Consider the following 15,106-nt stretch of genomic DNA (forward strand, 5'->3'; position numbering starts at 1 on the left):
GAAATGCAAATCAAAACCACAATGAGGTTTCACCTCACCCCGGTTAGAATGGCTCACATGCAGAAATCTACCAACAACAGATGCTGGCGAGGATGTGGGAAAAAGGGACACTAACCCACTGTTGGTGGGAATGCAAACTGGTAAAGCCACTATGGAAGTCAGTCTGGAGATTCCTCAGAAACCTGAAGATAACCCTACTGTTCGACCCAGCCATCCCACTCCTTGGAATTTACCCAAAGGAATTTAAATTGGCAAACAAAAAAGAGGTCTGCACCCTAATGTTTATTGCAGCTCAATTCACAATAGCTAAGACCTGGAACCAACCTAAATGCCCATCAACGGTAGACTGGATAAAGAAATTATGGGATATGTACTCTTTAGAATACTATACCGCAGTAAGAAACAACGAAATCCAGTCATTTGCAACAAAATGGAGGAATCTGGAACACATCATGCTGAGTGAAATAAGCCAGTCCCAAAGGGACAAATACCATATGTTCTCCCTGATCGGTGACGACTGACTGAACACCAAGAGGGAAACCTGTTGGAGTGAGGTGGACACTATGGGAAACGGTGGCTTGATCAGCATAGCCCTGACTGTTAATGAACAACTTAATACATTATCCCTCTTAGTTTTTTTATCTGTTCTACTTAATATGACTGGTTTAGTTCTGTAATTGATGCACAGTTATTATTAAGTGTTGAAAATTAACTGAAATGTGATCCCTGTTGAACATGGGAGTGGGAATCGGAGAGGGAAGAGATGTATAATTTGGGACATGCTCAGGCTGACTTGCCCCAAGTGGTGGAGTTGGAAGCATACCAGGGGATTCCAATTCAATCCCATCGAGGTGGCATGTACCAATGCCATCTCACTGTTCCAGGTGATCAATTTCAGTTCACAGTTGGTCATGGTGGAGGGACTGGGAGTCAAAGGGAGCACATAGACAAGTCTAGTACCTGCTAACGCTAACCGATGGAGTAAATAAAGGGTAGAGTGATCCAACATGGGAAGTGAGATACTCAGCAGACTCATAGAATGGCAGATGTCCTAAATAGCACTCTGGCCTCAGAATCAGCCCTAAAGGCATTCGGATCTGGCTGAAAAGCCCATGAGAGTATTTCAGGCATGGAAAGCCAAGACACTCTGGCAAAAGATCTCTGTGAGTGAGATCCCAGTGGAAAGAACAGGTCATCAAAGAAGGAGGTACCTTTCTCTGAAGGGAGGAGAGAACCTCCACTTTGACTATGACCTTGTCTAAACAAGATAAGAGTCGGAGAACTCAGAGGGCTTCCATAGCCTTGGAAACTCATGACTGGAGCATAGGGAGATTACTGATGCCATAGACAGGAGTGTCAATTGGTAAAGTCAACAACAGGAGTCACTGTGCACTTACTCCTCATGTAGGAGCTCTATCCTTAATGTGCTGTACATGGAGATTTAATGCTATAACGAGTACTCAAACAATATATTTCACTTTGTGTTTCTATGGGGGTGCAAACTGTTGAAATCCTTACTTAATGCATACTAAACTGATCCTCTGTAAAAAAAAAAAAAAAAGAAAGGAAGAAATTATCAATTCCCAACTTGACTCTCACTGGGATTAAACATGACAATAGGTCTTCTCTGATTTCATCATCATTTAAAAAAAATCATCTATTATTTTTCACTTTATGTTTCTGTGTGGGAGCAAACTGTTGAAATCCATACTTAATGTATACTAAGCTGATCTTCTGTATATTAAGATAATCGAAAATGAATCTTGATGTGAATGGAAGGGGAGAGGGAGTAGGAAAGGGGAGGGTTGTGGGTGGGAGGGACGGTATGGGGGGGAAGCCATTGTAATCCATAAGTCGTACTTTGGAAATTTATATTCATTAAATAAAAGTTTAAAAAAAAATAAAAAATAAAAAATAAAAATATTATTTATTTTAAAAGTCAGCGTTATAGAGAGAGGGAGGATCTTATATCTGCTGGTTCATTCCCAAGATGGCCACAACGGCCAGTGTGAGCCAGACTGAAGCCCGGAGCCAGGGACTTCATCCAGGTCTCCCACATGGGAGGCAGGGGCCCAAACCCTTGGGCTGTCTTCCACTGCTTTCCCAAGCACATCAGCAGGGAGCTGGATTGAAGCGGAGCAGCCAGGAGAGGAACCAGCTGCTCGTGTAGGATACCGGCATCACAGATAGTGGCTTCACCTACTACACCACAGCACCAGCCCCACGGACTTGGATCTTGATTGGGATTGTATTGAGTCAATAGATCTTTTGGGGGAGAGTAGATATCTTCATATTGTCAAGTCTTCTGACTCATAAAAAAAAGACGTATCTCTCAACAAGGTTTCGTAGTTCTCAATGTAAAGGCCTTCAGGTTTTGATAGATGTTTCTCTACATAGTACGTATTTTTGAGGCTATGGTAAATCATTTTTATTTCCAATGTTCTTTGCTAATATAGAGAAACAAAATTCATTGCTAAGTTCCATGATTAGTTCCAGTAGTTTCTTTGTATGGTAGAGTTTCTAATGGGTGACCATGTGGAATGAAAGTTTTACTCTATTCTTTCCATTGCAGATGCTTCCACATTCCCTTGCTTGTTGTACCAAGTAGAACCTCCATTTCAGTGTTGAATAAAAGGGGGGACAGCAGACATCCTTGTAGTTTTCCTGATATTACGAGGAAAGCACACAGTCTTTTATCCTTAAAGTGCTGTTAGCTAATAGGTTTGTTTTTTAAAAGATACTATCTGTCAGAGGAAGGCCTTCTATTCATACTTTGCTGAGAGCTTCCATTGGAAATGCATGTTGAATTCTGTCAAAACCTTTTTTATATAAATTGAAATGATCCCAAGTCTTTTTGAAGTATGTTAATATGGTGAGTTACATGTTGATTTTCAAATGTTAAAGGAGACTTGAAGTTCCATGATAAACCCAATCTGGTCATGCTGTTTCAGGCTGTATTTGCCATCAAAGGCTTTGACTTGCCAAATTCTGTTCAGCATGTTTGCATTTATGTGAAAGAGGAAGGTTAGCTTATACATTTCTTTCCTTATAATGTCTTGTGAGATTTGGTAAGGTTAATGTTAGCTGTATGGGACAAGATGAGCAGCAGTTCCTCCTTTCAGATTTCTGGAGGATTTTATGTAGAGTTGAATTTGGTTTCCCTTAAATGCTTGGTACAAATCTGCAGTGAAGTCACATGGGACTGGGGTCTCCTTTGTGGAAAGGATTTTAACTAGAAACTTAATGTTTTTTAATAGAAGTAGGGCTATCAAAGTTACTTGCCTAGCCAAAAGTCCTCCAGATTTTCTTCCACATTTCTTTCTGGAAATTTCATGATTTACATTTAAGTCGATGATCAGTTTTGAGTTAACAGCTGCATAAGGTGTGATGTTCAGGTTGAAGTTCATTACTTTGCTATGGACACTCAATTGCTCCAGCCATCTGCTGAAAAGGCCATTCCTCCTTCATCGAATTGCTTTTGCACCTTTGTCAGAAATCGGCTGGGCGTGTCACGTGGGTGTGTTTCTGTAACTGTCCATTCTACATGTCCAGTGCTCTGCTAAAGCCATGCTGTCTTCCTTAATGCAGCCGCATAGCAAGCCTTAAAATCAGGGACTGTGATTCTCCTCACTTTATATTTTTGGCAAGCTTATTTTTAAAAAAAATTATTTAAAAGGCAGAGAAACAGGGAGAGGTAGAGACAGAGTACGCTCTTCCAGCCACTGGTTCACTCCCCAAATAGCTGCAATTGCAATTGCTGGAGCTGAGCTGATCCACAGTAAGGAGCCAGGAGCTTCTTTTTTTTTTTTTTTTTTTTTTTTTTTTTTTTTTTTTTTTTGACAGGCAGAGTTAGACAGTGAGAGAGAGAGAGAGAAAGAAAGAAAGGTCTTCCTGGTGAGCTGTGCCGATCCAAAGCCAGGAGCCAGGTGCTTCCTCCTGGTCTCCCATGCGGGTGCAGGGCCCAAGCACTTGGGCCATCCTCCATTGCCTTCCCGGGCCACAGCAGAGAGCTGGACTAGAAGAGGGGCAACCGGGACAGAATCCGGTGCCCCAACCAGGACTAGAACCCGGGGTAGCCTAGTGAGCTGCGACGCCGGCCATGGAGCCAGGAGCTTCTTACAGGTCTCCCACGCCATTGTAGGGGTCCAAGGAATGCAGCCAGGACTCGAACTTGTGCCCATATGGGATGCCGACACTGCAGACTGAGCCTTAACCCACTGTGCCACAGCATCGGCGCCAGCAAGTTTATTTAATTGACACATAATAATTGTATATATGTATGGGGTACAGTGTGATATTTTGATACTTGTATATAATATTTGATGATCAAAGGAGGGCCATAAGCATCTCTGTCACTTTAAACATCTGTCATTTCTTTGTATTGGGAACATTCAAAATCTTCTAGCTATTCTGAGGTACACAGTAAATTACTCTTAAAAGTAGTTACCCTAGCCGGCGCCGCAGCTCACTAGGCTAATCCTCCGCCTTGCGGCGCCGGCACACCGGGTTCTAGTCCCGGTTGCCCCTCTTCCAGGCCAGCTCTCTGCTGTGGCCAGGGAGTGCAGTGGAGGATGGCCCAAATGCTTGGGCCCTGCACCCCATGGGAGACCAGGATAAGTACCTGGCTCCTGCCTTCAGATCAGCGCGGTGCGGCCATTGGAGGGTGAACCAACGGCAAAAGGAAGACCTTTCTCTCTGTCTCTCTCTCACTGTCCACTCTGCCTGTCAAAAAAAAAAAAAAAAAAAAAAAAAGTAGTTACCCTGCCATACCACAGAACTCCAGAACTTATTTCTCTGACCTACCTGTATATTTTTACCCATTAACCAACCTACCACTATCTCCCCCTCTCCCCTGCCCTTTCCAGCCTCTGAGAAGCACAATTCTACTCTCTACAACTACTAGATCGTATTTTTAAAATCTTGAACATATGAGTAAGAACATGCGGTATTTGTCCTGCTGTGCCAGGCTTATTTTTACAGGTTCACCTGTGATACCACAAGACACAGAATTTCATCCTTTTTTTATGGCTAACATTTTATTGTGTGCACACACACACATATATGGATACACATATATGTATTTATATATACATGTAGTATATATGTATATGTGTGTATACATTTCCTTTCTCCATCTATTTATGGACACTTTAGGTTAATTACTAATCTTGGCAGTTGGGAGTGCAGCTATCTTTCTGACATATTGATTTTCTTTGCCTAGAGTATACACCCAGTAACAGGAATGCTGGATCAAATGGTGTTTCTATTTCTAGTTTTTTGAGAAACCTTCATAGTGTTTTCCACACTGATTTTATTCATTTATATTCCCACCAACAGTGTATGAGAGTTGTCTTTTCCCACATTCTCATCAGTATGTTATTTTTGTCTTTATGATGATAGCTACTTTAATTTGAATGAGATGATAGTTCATGGTTTTTTTGTTTGTTTAAATTTATTTGAAAGGCAGAGTTACAAGAGGCAGAGGCAGAGAAAGTTTTCCATCTGCTGGTTCACTCCCCGAATGGCCTCAATGATGGAGCTGGGTCAGTCCAAAGCCAGGCATCAGGAGCTTCCTCTGGGTCCCCCATGCAGATGCAGGGACCCAAATACTTGAGCCATCTTCCACTGCTTTCCCAGGCCATAGCAGCGAGCTGGATTGGAAGTGGAGCAACTAGGTCTTGAACTGGTGCCTATATGGGATGCCAGAACTGCAGGCAACGAACAAACAGCTTTACCCACTACACCACAGGGCTGGCCCCAGTTCATGGTCTTGGTACACATTTCCCCAGAGATAACTGACACTGAGCATTTTTCACATACCTATCAGTTGTTTATGTGTCCTCCGTTGAGAAGTGCGTATTCAGATCATTCCCTCTTTTACAAAATCAGATTACTTTTGTTTTTTTTCTGTGAGTTCCTTATACACTTTGGATGTTAACGCCTTATCAGGTTAATAGTGTAAAAACAGTTTTCTCCCATTCTGTAGGTTTTCTGACTTCACTCTGTTGATTATTTATTGTGATGTGCAGAAGCTTTTTAGTTTTATACAATCCCATTTGTCTATCTTTGCTTTCAGGGGTCATGTCCAAAATAAGCATTGTATGGTCCTGTGATCAGGATTCAGTGTTTCAGAGCCTGTGCCCTGGGGTGGTGAACTTCACACACACTCCTCAGTCCTCCCCATAGCAAACAGAATCCTCTAGAGGTGGGACAGGGTCGCTGCAGTGAGCTGAGGCTGCATATTCCCTTCTTCCTTGTGAAGGGGTGGAGGTGCCTGGAGTATTTCCCCTCTCCCAAGTCAGTGAGGCAGACTACCACAGGTTAGTTCTGGTTAAATAGGTTCTTCTCCCGAGAGCAGAGCTTGTGAAGAAGAGAATGCTCTGGTGTATTCCAGAATGGCTCCTTTCTCTCCCCGCTGCTGGAAGCACAGGGGGACTTTTCTGATATCACCATGAGAAGCATGCAGATCTTCAGGAGGTAAAGCTCACAAAACTCAGGGCCCCCCTGGAGACTGTATGTCTCAGACTTGTTCATAGTGAGCCTCCAACAATTTGTCAAGTGTAGTTCAGGTTTCCCCACCTCGTAACTGGTGTTCCTGTTCAAGAGAGGGGAACCTTTTTTTCTGCCAAGGGTCATGTGGGTATTTATAGCATCGTTCATGGGCCATACAAAATTATCAACTTAAAAATGAGCCTGCTTTGCCGGCGCCATGGCTCAATAGGCTTATCCTCCGCCTGCAGCACCGGCACACCGGGTTCTAGTCCCAGTCGGGGTGCCGGATTCTGTCCCAGTTGCTCCTCTTCCAGGCCAGCTCTCTGCTGTGGCCCGGGAGTGCAGTGGAGGATGGCCCAAGTGCTTGGGCCCTGCACCCCCATTGGAGACAAGGAGGAAGCACCTGGCTCCTGGCTTCGGATCAGTGCGCCGGCCGCGGCGGCCATTGGAGGATGAACCAACAGCAAAAGGAAGACCTTTCTCTCTGTCTCTCTCTCACTATCCACTCTGCCTGTCAAAAAAAAAAAAAAAAAAAAATGAGCCTGCTATAGATGTGTTGAATTTCAAGTCCTGCTGCAGTTGCCTTGGCAGGGCCAGAACCGAGGATTTTGCTGGCTCACATGGCCCAGGCGGGACATTCCCCACTCCTGCATGGTTCAGCTCATGGGTTTGCACAACGTCTCCTCTCTGTATTCACCTGCTGGTCTTTCTGACTTGGGGGGAAGTGGTTTGCCCTGCTAACCTCAGTTTTCTTGTGACCATAGGAAGAACAGCTGGTTTTTCAGTACATTCAGCTTTGTACTTGTCATTAGGACAGACTAGTGATTTCCAAGATTTTACATGCTGGACCAGAAACCAGAGGTCTGATACTTTCTTTACAGAAGTTTCAAAATTACAGTGTCAATTTCTCTCATGATTTCATGGCTACTCACAACATCTGTTTTATTTCCATAATTGTAGCTTCTGGATAAGTGGTGCTGTTTTTTCCTAAGTGGTCACATACATGAGTGCAAAACTGTTTACTGTATTTTTTTATTGCCCTTTTAACGGCTACAAGATCTGTAGTGATGTCTGATATTTAATTCATGATATCAGTGCTTTTTGACTGCTCTTCTTTTGTCTCAATCTTCAAAGAGGTTTTACCTGTAAAGCTGCTGCCTGCAGTGCTGGCATCCCATATGGGTGCTGGTTCAAGTCCTGGTTGTTCCACTTCCAATCCAGCTCTCTGCTATGGCCTGGGAAAGCAGTAGAAGATGGCCCAAGTCCTAGGGCCCCTTCACCCGCGTGGGAGACTTGGAAGAAGCTTCTGGTTCCCAGCTTCAGATCAGCGCAGCTCCAGCTGTTGCGGCCATCTGGGGAGTGAACCAGCAGATGGAGGACCTCTCTCTGCCTCTCCTTCTTTCTCTGTGTAACTCTGACTTTCAAGTAAATAATAAATACATCTTTTAAAAAAAAAAAAGAGGTTTTTCATTACCCGCAAATAAATAGTTTTTTGCCTCGTTAATTTTCTCCATTGTATTCGTATTTTCAAATTCATTGATTTCTGTTCATATCTTTATTGTTTCTTACTGCATTCATTGGGTTTATTTTGCTCTTCTTGTAGGAACTCGGATTGTCAATTCAAGGCTTTCCCTCATTTACACATGGGCATGTAGTGTTATAAATTTCACCCACAGTGCTGTCTTAGCTGCATTCCATATGGCTTGATATGTTGTGTTTGTGTTTTCAGTCAGTTCTAACTTTTTTATTTCCTCTGAGACTTTCTCTCTGAGCCATGGGATATTAAGACTGGGTTGTTTAAATTCCATCTGTTTAGATATTTTCCTGTTGTCTTTATTAATTTTTAGTTTGATTCTGCTATGGTCAGAGGACAAATTCTTTATGATTTCCATTGTTTTGTATTAGTTGAAGTTTATGTTATAGTCCAGTTTATGACCTATCTTGATAAATATTTCATTAACACTAGGAAAAAATATATATTCTTCTGTTATTCCCACTGTTGGTGGGAATGCAAACTGGTAAAGCCACTATGGAAGTCAGTCTGGAGATTCCTCAGAAACCTGAATATAACCCTACCATACAACCCAGCCATCTCACTCCTTGGAATTTACCCAAAGGAAATTAAATTGGCAAACAAAAAAGCTGTCTGCACCCTAATGTTTATTGCAGCTCAATTCACAATAGCTAATACCTGGAACCAACCCAAATGCCCATCAACAGTAGACTGGATAAAGAAATTATGGAACATGTACTCTATAGAATACTATACAGCAGTCAAAACCAATGAAACCTGGTCATTTGCAACAAGATGGAGGAATCTGGAAAACATCATGCTGAGTGAACTAAGCCAGGCCCAAAGGGACAAATATCATATGTTCTCCCTGATCGGCGACAACTAACTGAGCACCAAAGGGGAAACCTGTTGAAGTGAAATGGACACTATGAGAAACAGTGACTTGATCAGCCCTTGTCCTGACTGTTGATGTACAATGTAATACTTTATCCATTTTAGTATTTTTTTGTTCTAGTACTATTGGTTGAACTCTGTAATTAACACACAATTATTCTTAGGTGTTTAAATTTTAACTGAAAAGTGATCCCTGTTAGGAATTTGGAAAACATTATGCTGAGTGAAATAAGCCAGTCCCAAAGGGACAAATATCATATGTTCTCCCTGATCGGTGACAACTAACCAAGCACCAAAAAGGAAACCTGTTAAAGTGAAATGAACACTATGAGAAACGGTGACTTGATCAGCCCTCACCCTGACTGTTGATGAACAACTTAATACGTTATCCCTCTTAGTATTCTTTTTGTTTGTTCTACTTAATACTTTTGGTTGAATACTGTAATCAATACACAGTTATTCTTAAGTGTTGAAACTTAACTGAAAAGTGATCGCTGTTAAATATAAGAGTGGGAATAAGAGAGGGAAGAGATGTGCAATTTGGGACATGCTCAACCTGACTTGCCCCAAACGGTAGAGTTAGAAACATACCAGGGGATTCCAATTCAATCCCATCAAGGTGGCATGTACCAATGCCATCTCACTAGTCCTGGTGATCAATTTCTGGTCACAATTGATCATAATGATAGGACTAAGACCCAAAGGGAGTACATAAACAAGACTAGTGTCTGCAAATACTAGCTGATAGAATAAAAAAAGGGAGAGAACGATCCAACATGGGAAACGAGATACACAGCAGACTCATAGAATGGCAGATGTCCTAAACAGCACCCTGGCCTCAGAATCAGCCCTTAAGGCATGCAGGATCCGGCTGAAAAGCCCATGAAAGTATTTCAGGCATGGAAAGCCAATACACTCTGGCAAAAAAAAAAAAAAAAAAAAAAAAAAAACCACCCTAAATGAAAGATCTCTGCGAGTGAGATCCCAGTGGAAAGAACAGGTCATCAAAGAAGGAGGTACCTTTCTCTGAAGGGAGGAAAGAACTTCCACTTTGACTATGACCTTGTCTAAATATGATCAGAGTCGGTGAACTCAAAAGGCTTCCATAGCCTTGGCAACTCATGAAAAGAGCCTAGGGTGATTACTGATGCCATAAACAAGAGTGTCAATTTGTTAAGTCAACAACAGGAGTCACTGTGCATTTACTCCTCATGTAGGATCTCTGTCTTTAATGTGCTGTACATTGTGATTTAATGCTATAACTAGTACTCAAACAGTATTTTCACTTTGTGTTTCTATGGGGGTGCAAACTGTTGAAATCTTTACTTAATATATGCTAAACTGATCTTCTGTATATAAAGAGAATTGAAAATGATTCCTGATGTGAATGGAAGGGGAGAGGGAGCAGGAAAGGGGAGGGTTGCGGATGGGAGGGAAGTTATGGTGGGGGGGAGCCATTGTAATCCATAAGCTGTACTTTGGAAATTTATATTCATTAAATAAAAGTTTAAAAAAAATTAAAAAAGCAAAAAAAAAATCTTTGTCAATCAGATCCTGTTGATTGATTAGGCTGTTCGCATATCCTCTGTCCTTGCTTACTTTGTGTCTGGTAGCTCTTTGACTTGCCAAAAGGAAGGTGCTGAGGTTCACGACTGTAATTTTGTTTGTCTCTCTCTCTCTCCTTTCTGTTCTGTCAGTCTTTGATTCACACATGCACACACATTTAAAAACACTGAATGTCTACCTGATATATTGCTCTCCTTATAAGGCAAATTTGCTTTGCCTCAAAGTCTGTTTTATTAGATAATAAATTAGCCTTTCATTTGTATAATATATATTTTTAAATAATTTTACTTGAATCTACATATACCATGGTTGAATTTTCTTATAAGCAGCATATTCTTTTATCTACTCTGCAAATATGTCTTTTGGTTAATGTAATTAGATCATTCAATTTAAAGTAATTATCATTATGATGGCACTTACTTGTTATTTTATGATTTTTCTGGTCTCATTCCTCTATTTCCCTTTCTTGTTTGCTCTTTTTCCTTCAAGTTAGTTGAACTTTTAAAAAATTCTGTCTTGATTTATTTATAGTGTTTTTGAGTCCAGCCCTTTGTAGAGTTTTCATAATGGTTTCTCTGGGCATGACAGCATATATATGTGATTTATAACAGTCTACCAGCTTCAACTTTTTACTATCCTGAGGGAAATGTGGAAACCTTGCTTCAATTTAGGTCCCTTTAACTTTGCTAGTATTAAATATCTTTGTCTTAAATGTCAGGTGGTATTGTAACATTTGTTTCAAATGTCAAATATTATTTATAAATCTCATGAAGAAACAGATCTATTATATCTACCTATATTTTGCTCTCTCTTCATTCTCCAGATGTCAAGATTCCAACTTTAAGTTTTTGTTTGTTTGTTTGTTTTTTGCAGAGTCAGTGCTGTAGCATACCAGGATAAGCCTCCACCTGTGGGGTTAGCATCCCATATGGGTGCCAGTTCATGTCCTGGCTGCTTCACTTCCAATCTAACTCCCTGCTAATGTGCCTGGGAAAGCAGCAGAAGATGGCCCAGGTGCTTGGGACCCTGAACTCATGTGGGAGACCCAGGGGAAGCTCCTGGCTTGGGCTTGGCCCAGTCCCAGCCATTGTAGCCACTTGGGGAGTGAACCAGCAGATGAAAGATCTCTCTCTTCCTCTAACTCTCTTTCTCCTTCTCTCTCTGTATCTTTGCCTTTCAAATAAATAAATCATTTTTAAAATAAAAAAGATTTATTTTGCTTGAAAAACTTCCTGTAGCCAAGCTAGCAGAGCAAAACTTCCAGTAATAATTTATTTTTTATCTGAGAATATTTTTATTTTGCCCTCATTCACGAAGGATAGTTTCATGAAATATAAAACTTATAGTTGATAGTTATTTTCTTTCCACCCTGGAAAATACTGTGCCATTTTTCCCCTAGCCATCTTGGTTTTGGGTGAGAGACCTGCTGTCAAATTTGCTGTTGAAGCAGAGCCATTTCTTTCTGGATGTTTTAAGGATGTTTTTCTCTAATTTTCAAACTGTTAACTATCTTACATGGATTTCTTTGGGTTTATCCTGTTTGGAATTGACTCAGCTATGTAAATCTGTATGATTGTGAGTTGCACTGACTTTGGAATTCTCAGCTATTATTCATGTAGTTTTTCAGTCTCCTTTTTTTTCTCTCTCTCTTCTTAATGTTAGATCTTTTGTTATTGTCCCACATGTCCCTGTGGCTCTGTTAATTTTGTCTTATTTTTTTCCTGTTATTTACATTGGCTTAATTCTGTTGTTCTAATCTCAAGTTCACTGATATTATCCTCTTATTTCCACTCAATAATTGAGCGCATTCCATGAGACTTTTGATATTTTGTTACTGTATTGTTCAGTTCTAAGATTTCCACTTGGAAATTTTTTGTAATTCCTACCTATTTGCTGAGATTTTTTTCTTTGTTCATTTGTCTCAAGAGAATCTATAATTGGCTATTGAAGCATTGTTATGACAGCTCCTTTAAAAAGCCTTGTCAGATAATTCTAACATCTGATTCATCTCAATGTTGGCATCATTTGATTGGCTTTTCTCAAATTGTGGTTTTCTTGTTTCTTAGTATGATGGGTGATTAAAAAAAAAAAACTATATCCTGGGCATTTGTCTAATATGTTACAAGACTCTAGATCCTATTTAAAATCTTTTATTTTAGTTGGCAACTGCCCTGTTTAAATGTAGCATTTGAGACTTGCCCTATTTTTGTGGGGTTTTGCTTCAACAGGAGTTCAGTTTTCAGAGCCTTTTTGGCATTGGTTTTGTCTTCTTTGTTAATCTGGTGCCACTTTGGCTCCTGCTGGTCTCTGGTGGTGCTGCCTGAAGGAGCAGAAGGGGGTCCCTCTAGTCAGCTAGCGGGAGTCTAGGGCACCTCTACTGCTATCTCTCAGTGTCCCTCTGTCATTGGCCCACAGAGACAGGAGTCCTCTGGAGTGGGCCACTTGCTCTAGCTGAGCCCTTCCTGCCCATTCTGGTGTCTCTGAGGGGAGGAAAGTGTGAGGCCTGCTGGCACTAAGAGAGCCTTCCCAGACTGAGTCACTTGTGGCTACCCTTCTGTCTACCCACTAACCCAAGTAAACCTGTTTTTCTAGTATACTCCACATTTCATAGCTAAATGTCTGTTTCACTTGGGCACACCTATGTACCTGGTGAGTTTTTACAGCTATTCTTGTCAAGGTGAGCTGTCAGTATAGCCGGGGTCAGGAGTTCACTCTCTTTTTTGTGGGTGTTGTTTCCAATTTATTCATGGGTGGAGCTCCTAGGGGTGAGGGTTTGACAGAATACTGAGAAGCCACACCTAGCACTACCTCATTTGGCCTCACTGGTGCTGCATGAGGGTGGGGGCTCAGTTGTCCCGTGGGCCCATCTGACACCGTGGGGAGGACCACAGTGGGTCCAGGTTCACTCTTTCTCATTTGCTCCCCTCTCATCAAGCCTCACTCACACCAGGGAGAGGGGAAAGTGGGAAGTTGCAAGTCCTCAAGTCTCACTTCCTTTTTCATTTTCACTGATGCTGGGTGTTTGTGGAAGCTCAGCTCCTTGCAGAGTCCTGCTGACGTGAGGACTCTGGTAAACCCTGCAGGTGACTAGACTGGTCTTGCTTTGCCTTGGTAAGCCTCAGTGTTGGCAGGTAGGAGTATCCATGGACAGAACCCTGGCCAGAGAATCAGTGTACTGCTTACTTCTCCTGGAGGGAGGAGGGAAGATCAGCTTCCCAATCAGATACTACCCTAGCACAGGAATAGGAGCAAAATCTGCTTTTTGCCTGGGGTTCATAACTTTCTTGGATCTATGAGTTTATGGTTTTAATCCAATTTGGAAAATTTCTGACCACTATTGCCTCCATTATATGTTTATTGGGTTGCTTAAATCTTCCCACAGTTCACTAATGTATTCTTAAATGTGTTTTTTGTTTGAATTCTCTTTCTTCTCCATGTTACATTTTGTATAGTTTCTATGGCTGCCTTCCAGTTCACTCATCTTTGGTTCTGTAATTTTGGATCCACTGTTTAGCCAATGTATTTTTCATTTTTCACATTGTATTTTTTCATCTCATACCTTGTATTTTTCAAAAATTCTAGAAGTTTATTTTATGACTAATCCATTCCTTCCCTCCCATGTCTCCCCCTTTTGGACATATCAAATATGGTTACAGTAACTATTCTCATGTTTTAATTTTTTAGTTTGCTTTTTCTTCTCATATGGGTCATTATGGATTTTCCTGCTTTTTGAATGCCTGGTAATATCTAGTCGAGTCCTATACACTCTCAATTTTTCTTTGTAGTAGTGAATAATTATGTTTTTTAATAATTATTCTTGGGGTTTGTTCTGGGATGCAGTTAAATGATTCAGAAAAAGTTTGATCCTTTAGACTGTGTGTTTAGGATTTGCTAGGTGGAACTGGAGCAATGATTTGTTTTCCCTACAACTAAGGCAAGACACTCTTGTACAGTCTACCCAATGCCCAAAGGGTTGTGAAATTTTGCAGTCTAGCTAACGGGAGTAATCACTACTCCCAGTCCTGTGTGAGCACAGAGCACTGTTCCATCCAATCTTTCTGGATGGTTCCTTCCCCAGAAGCAGACAAATCAATACAAGCACAGATTGATACTCTGGTTTGTCCTGGTACCCACTTCACTTAAAGTGACTCCTCAGGACATAAAATAGGACACACACAAAAAAACACATTCTCTAGAAGGGCATTCTTAAAATGCACATCCTCAGGCCAAGATTGGAAAATAGAATTTTATTTACATTCTCTCATTAGCCCATAGGAAAGAGTTGCTTTACCAGGAGTTTTCATGATTATGTAATGCAAGTAGTCAGGAGACAATTACCTAACATCTGAAATTTCTGAGAGCTTCCCACAAATGTCTATACCCGACAACAGTTAACAAACTTCACACAGGAATCTCTTGGGATCCTTATTAAAAACACAGATTTGACAAAATGTTGATAATTACTGAATTTGAGCGATGGTGCATGGGGATCCATATACTCTTGAACTTTTGTGTATGTCTGGGGCTTCCCATAATCAAAATTTTAGAAAAAAAAACTGAGATATATTAATTGAGATTCCTGGGCCTCTATGCCCACAGCCTGATTGAGTAACTCAGAAGTGGAACCTAGGAGTTTGGGTT

The 15,106-nt window shown here is 41.1% G+C and overlaps 1 protein-coding gene across 5 annotated transcripts in view; it reads right to left on the minus strand.

Moving 5' to 3' along the window:
• Positions 1-15,106, minus strand: part of VWA3B (von Willebrand factor A domain containing 3B) — a 275,082-nt gene that overhangs the window by 120,451 nt on the left and 139,525 nt on the right. The window lies entirely within an intron of this gene.

This window comes from Oryctolagus cuniculus, chromosome 2 (assembly GCF_964237555.1).
Source record: "Oryctolagus cuniculus chromosome 2, mOryCun1.1, whole genome shotgun sequence".
NCBI classification, from domain to species: domain Eukaryota; kingdom Metazoa; phylum Chordata; class Mammalia; order Lagomorpha; family Leporidae; genus Oryctolagus; species Oryctolagus cuniculus.